This window comes from Sciurus carolinensis, chromosome 2 (assembly GCF_902686445.1).
Source record: "Sciurus carolinensis chromosome 2, mSciCar1.2, whole genome shotgun sequence".
Classification (NCBI taxonomy): Eukaryota; Metazoa; Chordata; class Mammalia; order Rodentia; family Sciuridae; genus Sciurus; species Sciurus carolinensis.
The window spans coordinates 22,309,296-22,322,688 of record NC_062214.1 but is presented as its reverse complement, the minus strand read 5'-3'; the positions used below and the strand labels follow the sequence as shown (position 1 = coordinate 22,322,688).

Sequence of the window (13,393 nt, the reverse complement as noted above, 5' to 3'; positions counted from 1 at the left end):
CCTGTCTCAGCCTCCCAAGTTGCTGGGATTCTAGACATGTACCACCACACCTGATTCAATCACATTTATTACCTGATCTTCACAACAACCCTATGATGAAGGTGCTCTTAGTATTCCCGTTTTACAGATAAATAATATGAAATTCAGAAAAGTTAAATTACTTTCTGATGACTTATTTCTGCTTCAATACATTTTATACTAAGAATCCTACTCTGGCTTCTAGGAATATAAGATGGGATAGGGTGGCGGGGGATGTTAGGGTGTTATCGACTTTCAGCAAAGGTTTCACCCAATGGGCTGGGACTTTGGGGACATGGAGGAGTCTCAGGGCAGTGGCTAATGTCAGAGGAGTGGGGAACTCCCAGGAATGGGGTAGGAGTAGGAAAGCAACTCTGAGCTTGCTTGGAAGGCCCTCTCCGGGGAGAAGCCCAGGGTTCCTGCCTGGCATTCACTATAAAGGTGACTAATCACTTTGGTCCCCTCTGGTAATTGCAACCAGATGCTGCCATTGGCAGTACTTCAGTCCCGACATGTTTAATTACTGGGACATAGAGTCCCTGGGTCCCCTGAGTCCCACTCCCTCCCCCTCTCCTGTCAGCAATATTAATGTCAAACTTGAGGTAGAGGATGGGAGCCTTGGGAAGCCACTGGCATGGAAATAATCTTTATGGTCCCTTCCACCATGCAGAGCCTTTAACTCTTATAAATGTTTCCCCATCCATTATCTCACTGGCACCCCACAAAACATCCTTATAAAGTCAGTAAGCCAGAGTATTAGTAGAGGAGCAAATAGTGAATCCTTTGCTTTTTTCAAGCACTTGGCAATTTTCAAAGAGGTTTCACATTCATTATGCCAGCTGAACCTCCTAACATCTCTCCATGAGTCAGTCAAGCATAGCACAGAGGATGAGAGCAAAGGGCTCCAGGATCAGACAACACAGTTTATGTCCCAGCTCTGCCACTTACCAGTTAGGTGATCTTGGATATTCATTCATTTATTTGCTTAATGATTCATCAAACACTTATTAGTTGACTACTATATGGTAGGCCTCAGATCTTAGCACTGGCTAGACAGTGGTGGACAAGACGTCAAACTCTGTGCTCTCATGATGGTGGATGAGTCTATGCATTATTTTAGAGAATTCTAAGGGCTGTGTAGAAAAACTAAGCAAAATCAAAGAGGTATCTATTTCAGATAGCAATGCCTCACTAGTAGGGGCAAGATGGTTGCATTCGTACAGAGACCTGGATTTAGTAAGGGAATAAGCCATAAGTTCTGCGGGATGATCATTTCAGGTGAAGGGAACAACAGATACAAAGGTCCTGAGATAGGAATGTGCTGGGCACATCTAAAGAACCAAGAGAAGTTGGTGTGACCAAAGCAGAGAAAGCCAGGGGGTGAGTGGTAGGAGATGAAATCAAATTGTGCTGAAACCACAGCATGTGTAGCTTTGCAAACAATGGAAAGGGAGCTACATTTTATTTTTAGTGCAATGGGAAATCCAGTGGAAGATGTTAAGCAGGAAACAGGTAAAATAAGGGCTAAGTACTCAGCTACCTGTCTTCAAATGCTGGTTCCCCTACTGTGTAATCTCACATAAATTATTTAATCTCTTTGTGTCTCAGTTCAATAATAATATCCCTTGCAGAATACCTGTCTCATAGGTTGGTTGTGAGTAAAGTTCTCAGAACAGACTCATGCATAGTACTATGTAAATATTTGCTATCATTTACAGTTAGAAAATGACTTCTGAACTTGCTTCTTTGCCCATAAAATTAGGATAAAAATACCTGTTTCACAGAATCACTCAAAGAACTAAGTGTATTTATATACGTAAAACATGTTTCTTTCCATGACTAGTATATTAGAGATACTCCATAAATTATAGTTTTCTAAAAAATTTTTGCATTGTTAGTATTGTCCTGTTTCACAAATAAGAAAATCAAGTCTCAGAGCAGTGAAGTGACTGGCACTAGATTACACAGCTTGTAATGACAGAGCTAAGATAATCCAGGCACCTGACTGACCAGTGTTCTTCCCACAGTACAGGGTAGGGGCTGTCTGGGGAGAGGGCCCCAATTTCCTAACCTTCCATCTGTGCTCCTTCTCATCTGTGAGGCCTGATTTGCTCCCAACAAGTGGAGTTCAGATAATACTGGCAAGAGGAGAGCTGCCTCTGTTCACCGGGCACCCCAGCCAACCTTCTGGTTTGTGTTGTTTTAAGCTCTTCAGGATCAGCCACTGGTCAGAGCAAATGCTGAATGACTCCCCCTGCTGGTGTCTTCCAGAGCTGCACTGTGTCAGAGTGAGCCTGTCACAGGTTATAATACTACAAACTGGAAATTCTGTTAGTGTATGTGAGTTTCTATCTATTGTAGGGAGTGGGAAATTTTAGGAAATATTTTTTTTCACTTTTATTCTTTAGAATAAATATTTTTTTCTTTTTTAATTTAAAATTTATTTTTAAAAAAGTAATACACATTAGAAAGAAGAGTAATAAAAATTCATAATGGAAAAAATTCCAACTACAAAAGAAAGCACAAGGAGGGCTGGGGTGTAGCTCAGTGATAGAGTGCATGCTTATCATGCGAGATGCCCTGGGTTCAATTACCAGAATAACATCAACAAAAAAGAATGTACAGGGGCTGGGGCTGTAGTTCAGTGGCAGAGCACTTGCGTAGCATGTGTGAGACACTGGGTTTGATCCTTAGCACCACATAAAAATAAACCATCTACAACTACAAAAAATTTTTTTTTCTTGTAAAAGAATGCCCAAGTGAAAGTGTCCCTTCTGCCCAGATCCCAGGTCTTCCAATCCAGAAGCAATCATTCATATCGGCCTCTTAGATGACTTTCTATGCAATATATTAATAAAAATTTTAAATGTTTGTTGTTGTTCTTGTTTTGTTTGGATGCAGTAGCACATTCCTGTAATCCCAGCAACTCAGGAAGCTGAGATGGGAGGATCACAAGTTTGAAGGCAGTCTCAGCACCTTAGTAAGAGCCTCAGAAACTTAGTAAGACTCTCTCTCTCTCTCTCTCTTTTTGGTACTAGGGGTTGAACTCAACACCTTATGCTCACTAGGCAAACGCTGTACCACTGAGCCACATCCCAAGCTCTACTAAGACCCCGTCTCTAAACAAAAATAAGAAGGACTATGAATGTAGCTCAGCTGTAACTCATCCCTGGGCTTAATCCCTAGTACCAAAAACAAACAAACAAACAAAAAAAACTTTTGGTTCAGGAGGCCGAGGCAGGAGGATCACAAGTTCAAAACCAGCCTCAACAACTTAGCAAGGCCCTAAGTAACTCAGTGCGACCCTGTCTCTAAATAAAATATATTAAAAAAATTATTTATGTATGATATACATACTGTATATGTTTCAATTACAAAATTAAGAAATATTCATTGTAAAATTTGAAATAATATAAAAATTTATTGAATTAAAAAAGAAAATTCTGCTTGCCCCACCCACCCCACTCTCTTTCCCTGAGGGTGACCATTGTTAATACTTAGGGACCTGGAAACCTTGTTTTTCTTCTTGAGGTCAGACAGTCCAGATCCTTGCTAGGGACCTCTTTCATTCCTCCCTCTCTCCATTTAATTCCATCTCCTACTTTGTATATAAGAACCCTAGCAGATGTGTATTATAATCCCCATTTGGTAGCTAAGAAATCTGAGGCTCAGAAAGAAGTGGGTTGCTGAAGGACACAAGGCAGAGGCGAGAGTTCTATCCCAGGTGAGTGTGTCTGACCACTATATTCCTCTGCCAGATTCCTGTCCAGAATCTTAGAGCTTAGTTGCTGTGTCACACAAGGCAGCAGATAAATTCTCAGGTTTGAATAATATTAGGGGCCCATTTTTGAGGAAAGAGACAATCTGGTTCCATGAGAACTGTGACTGACCTTTCCTTTATGGCAAGTCCTGAACAGTGGCAAAAAGAGGTCATCCCCTTAAAGAAGTGTCAAGCTTGGGTGAGCTGGTCACTTAGAGCCTGACTTGGTCCGTGGGAAGGGTCTGGGATTGGAGTAAGACCTGCCCAGAAGCAGGAAGCAAATATCTAGCCGAGGGAGGGGATTGTGTTATTGTCTGATTAGCCAATCCAAATGGAGAGACAATCCAACCAAGTGGTGGAATGAGCAAAAGGAGTTTCCAGAGAAAACTCTCAGCATGCCCCAAACATCCCACACTCTTGCCCACCACTGTGCCTTCACACATACTCTGATTGGAACCCAATCATTGGAATGCCTGCTCAGCATTTTTACCCTTTCAATCAACTCATAATGTCTCCACCCCTCCGAAGCCAGACCACTCCCCCCTTATAGAATTTAACACACTGCATGTGCGAGAAATATTTGTTTCCTTGCCTACTTCCCATGTGAGTCTGTGAACTGAGGCTCTAGACTAGGTCCGCGGGTTATTAGTCTTTGCGTACCTTCTAGTGTCTAGCTTACAATTTGGCATATAATAGGTGCTCAATCAATATTTGCTTAATGGTGCATGAATGGACTCAGATGGAGAGCAGCAAATTGTTAACAATTTACTGCAAGAGACTATTTCCTTTCAGTATTCCAGCTCTGCTTAAAACTTTACTTGCAGTGAGTGGGAAATGGTTGTTGTTGTTTCCCTCTATTTTCCCCTTTTGCCACTCTCAGCTCACTTCAGACACTCAAGGTATTGACACAGAAAGGAAGATGGGTAGGAGGTAGGAAAAATCAAGGATTGTAGCGGAATTTGTGCTTTTGGGATCTCATCGATGACCATCACTGTCTCTGTCCACCATCAAAATCTTGTGGAATGATTTTAGGCTTCTCAGTAGTTCCCTGCTGGACTCCTTTTCTACAGGTCCCTTAGCAAAAGACTTCTCCATTACCAGTGCTCATTTGTCTGGATTGTTATCCTTGGGGCCTCTTCGGTCCTCTAGGAGGCCCTACTGAACAGGACCTAGAGTGGTTTTGTGCAGGCTCCCTCTCACAGCCCACATCTGGACTTAAGAAAGCACTCACAAATTCTGGGAGTGTAGGCAAAACCCCACAGAGTTTCCTGGGTCTGCCACTAATGCAGTGAGTGGGTTTGTATTGTCTCTTGGTTCTGGGATTCCCAGGCAGGAAGCAGGCCCAGTCACTATGCCTCCCAGCTACAACATTGATGGATTTGGCACCTCAAATTCTTGTGGAACCCCCTTTCCTCAATCAGAGCTGGAATATTTTAAGGTAGCATCCCCACCAATCTTCCCCAAGGAGGGGTGAGAACTTACAGTCAGAAATATTGGTATATAAATTATCTATCCCCCAAGCTCTTGACTCCTCTATATTCTTGTAATAGATAAAGGTTTAAGAAATTTAAAACAGATTTTAAACAATTAGGAAAATGTGATAATTTAGCACCTCACTTTGAATTTTCATATATATAATTTAAAAAAAAAGAAAATCAATTAGTCCAGTTTCCTCTGCACATATGGTGGGAGGAATATAAAATAATAAGTAAAGCTAGGGTGCAGGGTCCATGGTAGAGTCTTTGGAGAGGGTCAAGCTATAAGGCAAATTTCCAGAGATGGAATTTAGGATGTAAAAGAAAGAGCCCAATTCACCTGGAGGCGCCAAGTTTGGTTTTCTTTCAAATGATCCATTGTCTCTTTCTCCAACCCAGCCTCCTTTGAGGACTCCTCCACAGTCTGGTTCATTAGACAGGTCTGAAATGGCCAGACTCTAATTGTGTCTGAAGTCTTTTATCAGGGGGCTCTCCAAACAATTCAAATGATATGTATGAACTCTTAAATGTCCCAAATGTTCCTGGTACTTGGCAGGACATTTGAAGGCTGATGACTTCTCTGTGCCTAGAGAACCTCTAGGGGGCAATGTTACTTACTTTCTAGCATCAGCAACTCTACTTTCTTGCTTTAGTTTGGACAATACCCAGTTGTACCACTTTATTATGTTTTAATACAATTTCCAACTTGCTGTTATACATTGTGTTATTATTCAATCATAGAACATACTACATGTTCAAGAAATATTTTCTGGGTAAAAGAACAAATAAGGGAATGAGTTAATCCCCTTTGTTGGTATGTTTTGGTAGTCTGAAGCCTATGTTTACTACTGATAGCCTTAATATATATTGGATTTTTTGCAATGGATTTTATGTCATTAAATTTTTTAAGACTTAGGTTGACTTGATTTATTAATTCAGTGAAGAACCTTCAATTTAGCACCCACTGTGTGTTAGACTATGTGCTGAATGCTAGGAATAAGTCAAAGACTCCTGACTTCATAAAGCTTAAATTTCAGAGGTGGTGAGAAGATAATAGGTAAACAAATAAAATAAGTAGAAAGTGCTATGTTAGAAACAGAAAACTATCATGGAAAATATAGGGTAAGTTTTACTTTAGATAGCATGGTAAGGAAAGACTTAACTTAGGAAATATTATTTAAATTGAGACCTGAAAAAGAAGCCAAGAGGTGGTGTTGGTGGGGGAGTGGTCTAGGTAGAGGACAAAGTATGTGCAAAAGTCCTGGTACAGAAAAGTATGGTATGTTTCACATTTATGTGGTTTTGTTTTTCTCCATGCCAAATATTGTAGCAGGGAATATTCTTGTACAGGGCTTGTTGTGGGATTATTTCCCTAGGATGGATTCTCACCACTAATTCTTTACAGCTTTTTCTGCCCAGGGCCTGAAGATGTTTCTTCTTCCCTCTCAAGAAGATGCTTTTTCAGAATCAGTGTTCTCCCTTCCCTATCTCCTTTTACTCCACTTTCTCTTTATTGCAAAGTAGATATTAAGAAGTTCTTACATGAGAGAAATACATGTAGCTCCTAACAAAGTGTTCTTTTAGGTTTTCTTTGTCTTGATCAGAGGCCTGTTGCCTATTTCACTTTTGCTATTCATTAATTCACTCAACACTTAATGAGCATCTCTCTCATACCAGGCTTTGTGCCGTGTGTTGGAAGCAGAAATGGTCAAAAAATAATCTTTATCCTAAAGGAGCTCACAATCTCGTAAAGTGCTTCCCAAAATGTGTACCTAATGCATCAAACTCATCTGGGGTATTTGCTAAAACACAGATTCCTGGTTCCTCCTTTGGTTTTAAGGGGTAGAAGTTCCTGGGGTTTGTTGATTTCGATCCCTATTTAAAAAATCAAGAGAACCACTGAATGGAAAAGGCAAATATTGGGATCAACTCTAAGAAAGTGCATTGATGTTTGATACACAAAATGCTTTGAGAATAACGCCGGAGTCATGGGGGAGGGGTAAAATTTGGAGTGAATCTCGTTTACGTAGAAAATGAGACCAAATGTATGTAGCTCTTTGGTCACATTGAGGCCATTCAGGCAAAAGAAACATTGTGCAAAGACATGTAGAGGGCTGAGTGTTCCAAATGACACTAAGTAATTCTGCTGCAAATGTTGTATTGCCTGGAGCTGCCTGGAGCATCAGGATTCGAAAGTGAGAAAACCACGGTCGCAGGTTTTACCGCGAGCCGGGAACTGGTTCGCTCATTTCTCACGCAGTTGGAATTCTGCGCGGGTTAGTGAGTAGAGCGGTGCGCAGGCGCGTCTCGAACCAAGTGAAAATTTTTTATTACGCATGCGCAGTATGTAACGCCGACGCCAACCAGGGGGATAACTGAGACTAGATTTTTTTGTTCTCGAAATGTCTTTTGCTGTAATCCAAAGGGTCTGGCTGTCTCCATTTCTGTCGAGGGATCCTACATTTCAATATAACCCCCGCTTTCCTTCTGGGCCTCTCGAGTAAGCCTGCTGCCAGTACCCAACATGGCGGGAGGCCCAAACCCGGCGCAGTCGGCCTATAGGTGAGCTGCTGAGTGGGGCGGGCCCCTCAGCGCGAGCTGGGAGGGCCCCCGCCCCCGGCCCGGCCTTACGGCTGCTGCGGCCGCTGCTTTGCTGAGCAGCGCTCCAGGAGTCCGCCGGAGCTCATCGCGGTGAGGTGGGGCTCAGGGGCAGGCGGGAGGTACCCGGGTTAACCGTCCGAGGTCCAGGGACCGGCCCGCCTGGGGCGCCCGCGGGAATCCCGTTTGGACAGCGGCCTCCGGTTTCCCCCGAGGACCCGAGGCCCAGAGAGGGGCTGGAACCAGTCCTAGGGCCCCTTGGCTGGCCCGCTTCAACCTCCTGCTGCCGCCACCACTCTGGGCTCCGGTCCGCACATAAAGAACCTCCAGCCTTGGTATTCAACCGCCGGGCTGTCGGGATACTCACTGCGCTTTCCCGCCCGTCCCACTCCCTGCGCCCCCGGGTTTTGCAAGTGCTCTGTCGGAAAGCCCAACCCCACCCACCGCCCTGCCGCGCGACCCTGGAACTCTTCTTCGGGACCCAACTCAAATCGCACTTCTTGGAAGCCTTTCCCAGCCTCCTTCGCCAGGCACGGCTAACCTCGATTCGTAGCTTTTTGCGCACTGCACCGAATCGCCCTTTCTGCCTTTTCACACTCCGAGCTCGGTCTTTGGAAGTTATGCTTTGCCTTTTTGGTCTTTGTATTCCAGGACCTAGCACGTGATGGTGATAATATTTACTGAGTAGTCGTAAAATGTCAGGTTCTCCTAAATGCATGTGTAAAGGTCTCTGTGATATTTACAGAGATCTAGAGATGTGTTCGGTGGCTTCACGTTTTGCCAGTGAAGAACCTGAGGCACTTACGGCTCGAGTGATATGCCTGAGTCTCACAAGTAATAAGTGAGTGGGGCTGGAAACTGTCCCCAGGGCATTTGGTAACTTCACTCCATTGCCTTTGGGTTTAGTAAATGACTGTTGAATTGATTTTTATATTAGCCCCTTGCGTTATGAAGGCCAGTATTGTGATTCACATTTAACTGGGAAGTCTTTGAAAGGAGGATTGATGTTCCCAAATTGGTAGAGTGAGTTCATGACAAAACCAAGACTAGAACTGAAGTTGTCTTGATTTAACTATTCTTTCCATCACATTCTACCTTTCATTGTTCTTTTTCCCACAGAAAACTGCAGGCCTAGATGTGGTTATTTCACACCCTTTATGAAGTGACCCTTAGAATTGTGGTTTCCTAGTTTATACGTTAGGAGACAAGTAGTGTAACGGAGAGCACATAGGATTTGAAATCAGATTGGCGTTCAGTTTCTGCTTTGCTGCTGACCAATTATGTCCCTTCCATTTTTTTGAAACCTTGTTTTTTTTTTTTTTTGTTTTGTTTTTTTCTCTTTTCTTTTCTTTTTTTGGTACCAGGGATTGAACCCATGGGTGGTGCTTTACTGAACTATATCCCCAGCCATTTTAATTTTTTATTTTTGGGACAGGGTCTTGCTAAGTTGCTGAGGCTGACTTTGAAACTTGCAATCCTGCTTCAGCCTCCCAAATTCCTGGGATTACAGGCATGAGCCACCACACCTGCCCACTGAACCTAAGTTTTCTTCATTATAAAATGAGGACCATAATCTCATCTCTAAGTTGTTGTTGTTATTTTTGTTCTACCAGAGGTTGAACCCCAGGGCACGTAACCACTTATCCACAGCCCCAGCCCTTTTTATTTTTTATGTTGAGACAGTGACTCACTAGGTTGCTTATAGCCTTGCTTTGAACCTGCAGTCCTCTTGCCTCTTGCCCACCAAGCTGCTGGGATGATAGGTATGTGCCACCATATCTGGCTGTAAGGATTTTTTTTTTTAATTAATGAAGATTGCAAGTGATTATTGTGAAAGTAAAGCTTATACCAACTGTATAAGCTCTGGGTTTTGCTTTTTGAGAGGTTACAGAACTGTCAGCATTTTGCAAGATTATTGAGGTTAATACAGATCATGTTACCTAATGTCTTTATATTAGTTAAGTATCTAATGGGTACCTGCTATATACCAAGCATTGTTTTAGGAACTGAGAATGCAAGCATCCAATAAACAATGTTTTTGTACTGGTGGAATTTATATTCTAGTAGGTTATTACATAATAATTAGATAGGGATAAATGAGCATGGTAAGGTGAGTAGAAATACCAGCATGTGTGGAGAAGTGATGGTATTTTATATGATTAGGAACCACTTACTGAGCAGTGACACTTGAACAGAGACCAGCGTGAAGGTAGTAAGGGTGCAAATCATGAACATGAGTGTGAGAAGAGGCGCTGAGATGGGTAGAAGGCTTGGTGTGTTCCAAGCATGCACAGCAGGGGGACCAGTGTGACTGGAGGGATGAGAGCAAAGGGGAGAGGAATAGGAAGTAGCATTAAAACAATGGGGGTCTGGGATCAAATAATGGGATCCTGTAGGCCATGGTAAGGATTTTGGTAGAGAGTTCTGAGTGACATCATCTGTTACATTTTAAAAGAATTCTCAGTATTCTGTTGAGAAACAATAACATTTAAGAGGCATCACTACCACGTAGAAATCTTTTGCAGTAACCCAGATATATTAGTTATCAGTTGCTGTACAATAAACTACCCCAAAAATAAGCAGTTTAAATAACAGTCATTAGCCGGGTGTACACCTGTAATCCCAGCAGCTCCGGAGGCTAAGAAAGGAGGATTGCAAGTTCAAAGCCAGCTTCAGCAACTTAGTGAGGCTCTGAGCAACATAGGAAGACCCTGTCTCTAACTAAAATATAAAAAGAACTGGGGATGTGACTCAGTGGTTGAGTGCCCTTGAGTTCAATCCTCAGTACCAAAACAAAACAAAACAAACAACAACAACAAAAAAAAAAAAAAAAAAAAAAACAAGAAAAACCAGTCATTTATTGTCTTCCACATTTGTTGTGGATCAAAACTCCGAGTGTGGATTAGCTGGCTCTTTCTGGTTTAGGGTCCAGGCTGCAGTCAGACTGATGACTTGAGTTGGAGTGATCTGGCTCACTCGCAGGACTGTTGGCAGAAGGCCTAGTTCCTTACCTCTGGGCCTCTTCATAAGGTGCCTATGTGTCCTTGGTTCAGAACAGTTGGCTTCCCCCAGAGAGATTGATCAGAGACTGAGAGAAAGACAGTAAGCAAGCAAGGAGCCATAGTACCACGTATGACCTTGTCTTAGAAGTCATTTCCACTTTAGTCCAGCCTGCCCTGAAGGGGAGAGGATTAGGTGTTACCTCTTGAAGGAAGAGTATCACAGAATTTGTAGGCATACCTCAAGACCACCACACCAGGCAACAGAGTGGCTTGGCTCAGGATGGTGGTGGTGAGGGCATCTGTTATGATCAACAGGATTTGCTGATATGCAGGTTATAGGGCATGGCAGATGGAGTAGGTCTGACTGTAAGGCTTTTGACTTAAGCAGCCAGAAGTATGGCATTGCCATTTACATAAAGATAGGAAAGATTGGAGCAGCAGCAGTTTACTTTTGGATAAGTTAATTAAGATAGATGCCTGCTAGGCATCTACTTGGAGAAGTTAAACAGATGTTTGGTTATGGTATAGCAGGGCAGAGTTCCAGAGGGAGGTGTGGCCTGGAGATGTAACCCTGAGGGTTATGGGTGTATGGGTGCTATTTGAAGCCTTGAAACAGGGTGCAATTACCTAGGAAATGAATGTAGGAGAAGAAGAGGTCTAAGCCATCTGAGTGAGCCATCTGAGCCCTGGACCCCCAATATTCAGATATTTTGGAGATAAAGAGGGACCAGCAACAGAGATTGAGTGCAAGAGGCCAGATATGGGGGAAGAGAACAGAGAAACATCCCACATGTGCAATTTATATAAGGAGTTTCATGCCTTTTTTTTTTTTTTTTTTTTAAGATGTTGATAGGCCTTTATTTTTATTCATTTGTTTATATGTGGTGCTGAGAATCGAACCCAGGGCCCTCACACATGCTAGGCAAGTGCTCTACCACTGAGCCACAACCCCAGCCCACTTTTTTTTTTCCTGGAATATGAAGCAGAAATGGGGCTGGGCTGGGTGGCACATGCCTGTAAATTTAAAGTCAGTCTCAGCAACTTAGTGAGTGCCTAAGCAACTCAGTGAGACCCTGTCTTTAAATAAAATAATAAAAGGGGCTGGTGATGTAGGTCAGTGGTAAGGCACCCCCTGGGTTCAATCCCCAGTACCAAAAATGAAAAAGAAGCAGCAGCAGAAATGGGTGTCTGTACACAAATATCTCTAGTGTTTTTACTCAGGAAATAAAATGTTTCTGTCCTTAAGTGCTTTTTCTTTTTTGCCATAAATGCCAAATTATACTTAATAACTGCAGTCTTAGTCTTCGTGCTTGTAGCATTTATTCCTCTACTCTAAGTTTAGGTGGAGTTGCTCCTCTTTTAAACTTTAATTTTAAACTCCTTTTGGAATACTTTAGATGAGAGCAGACTAAATACATTATTCATATCATTATTCTGCCACCTTCCACCCTAAATCCACAGGCGGCTCTTGGTCTTGAGTTTGTTGCCCTTCCCAATCTGTTTCTTGACAAAAGCAGGACGTTCTCATTTCTGTACCACTGCATCAGACTCTTGAATTCCTATTGGAATTCATGAGTGTTTATGGGATAAACAAATGCATAAGTAGAAGTAAATCTGTTCCCTTTTCCTACAGTAATGATAAGTCCTATTCAGTGGCTTACAGTTTACAGACTACCTGGATGTTCATTATCTCAGTTGAATGCAGTCTGTTGACCTTTTCCTTTTCCAGGGGACAGAAACCTACCTTTTCTTTGGCGCTCTGCTAGTGTATTCCCTGGCGATCTAAAGTGTTAATAAAAGGATGCTGAGCTGTCTCTAGGAAGCTCAAAGCTAAATCTCAATTTTAGAAAGTTCCATGATGTAAATTTTCTGTCTCCTCCTTTTTATTCTTATTTTAGTGAATTTCAGATTTTTAATTGTTTGTTTTTTGTTTGTTACCAGGGATTGAAATCCAGAGGTGCCTAACTACTGAGCCACATCCCCAACCCTTTTTATTTTTAACTTTGAGACAGGGTCTTGCTTAGTTGCTTAGAGCCTTGCTAAATTGCTGAGGCTGGCCTTAAACTTGTGATCCTCCTGCTTTGTCCTCTCAAATCACTGTCATTACAGGCCACCAAACCTGGCCTTTTTTGTTGTTTTAATCATAACACTTCAAGTCATTTTTAAAAATGAACTTTTTTTTTAGAGCAATTGTAGATTTATAGAAAAATAGCATAGTACAGAGAGTTTCTATAGACCCTGCACCCAGTTTCTCCTATTAGTGATATCTACTTTAGTATGGTATTACTTGCTACAGTTTTCAATCTTTTCTTTGTGACAAGTGGGGCATATATACAAGATATGAGTAAAATATACTTATTTCATCTTTGTAAAACTGTTTCCTTAGCTGTAAAATGAGAGGGTTATACTAAATTTCTAAATAGCACTACAATTTTTTAATTATCTGCAATTTCATATTTTTTTAATAATTTCATTTCTTTGTTGAAGTATTACCGATGTTATCTTCCCAAATAATATTTGCATGTTACAGGCAACCTTAT

General features: G+C 42.1%; 1 protein-coding gene across 7 annotated transcripts in view; it reads left to right on the top strand.

Moving 5' to 3' along the window:
- Nucleotides 1–7,678: 7,678 nt before the first annotated feature.
- The window catches only part of Cep250 (centrosomal protein 250), a 46,124-nt gene continuing 40,409 nt past the window's right edge, over nt 7,679–13,393 (top strand). For 5 of the 7 annotated variants that reach the window (XM_047539918.1, XM_047539917.1, XM_047539916.1 and 2 more), the window contains exon 1: nt 7,852–7,949. The gene's annotated coding sequence lies outside the window, so the exon portion shown is untranslated. The other 2 variants (XM_047539915.1, XM_047539914.1) reach the window with 2 other exon arrangements.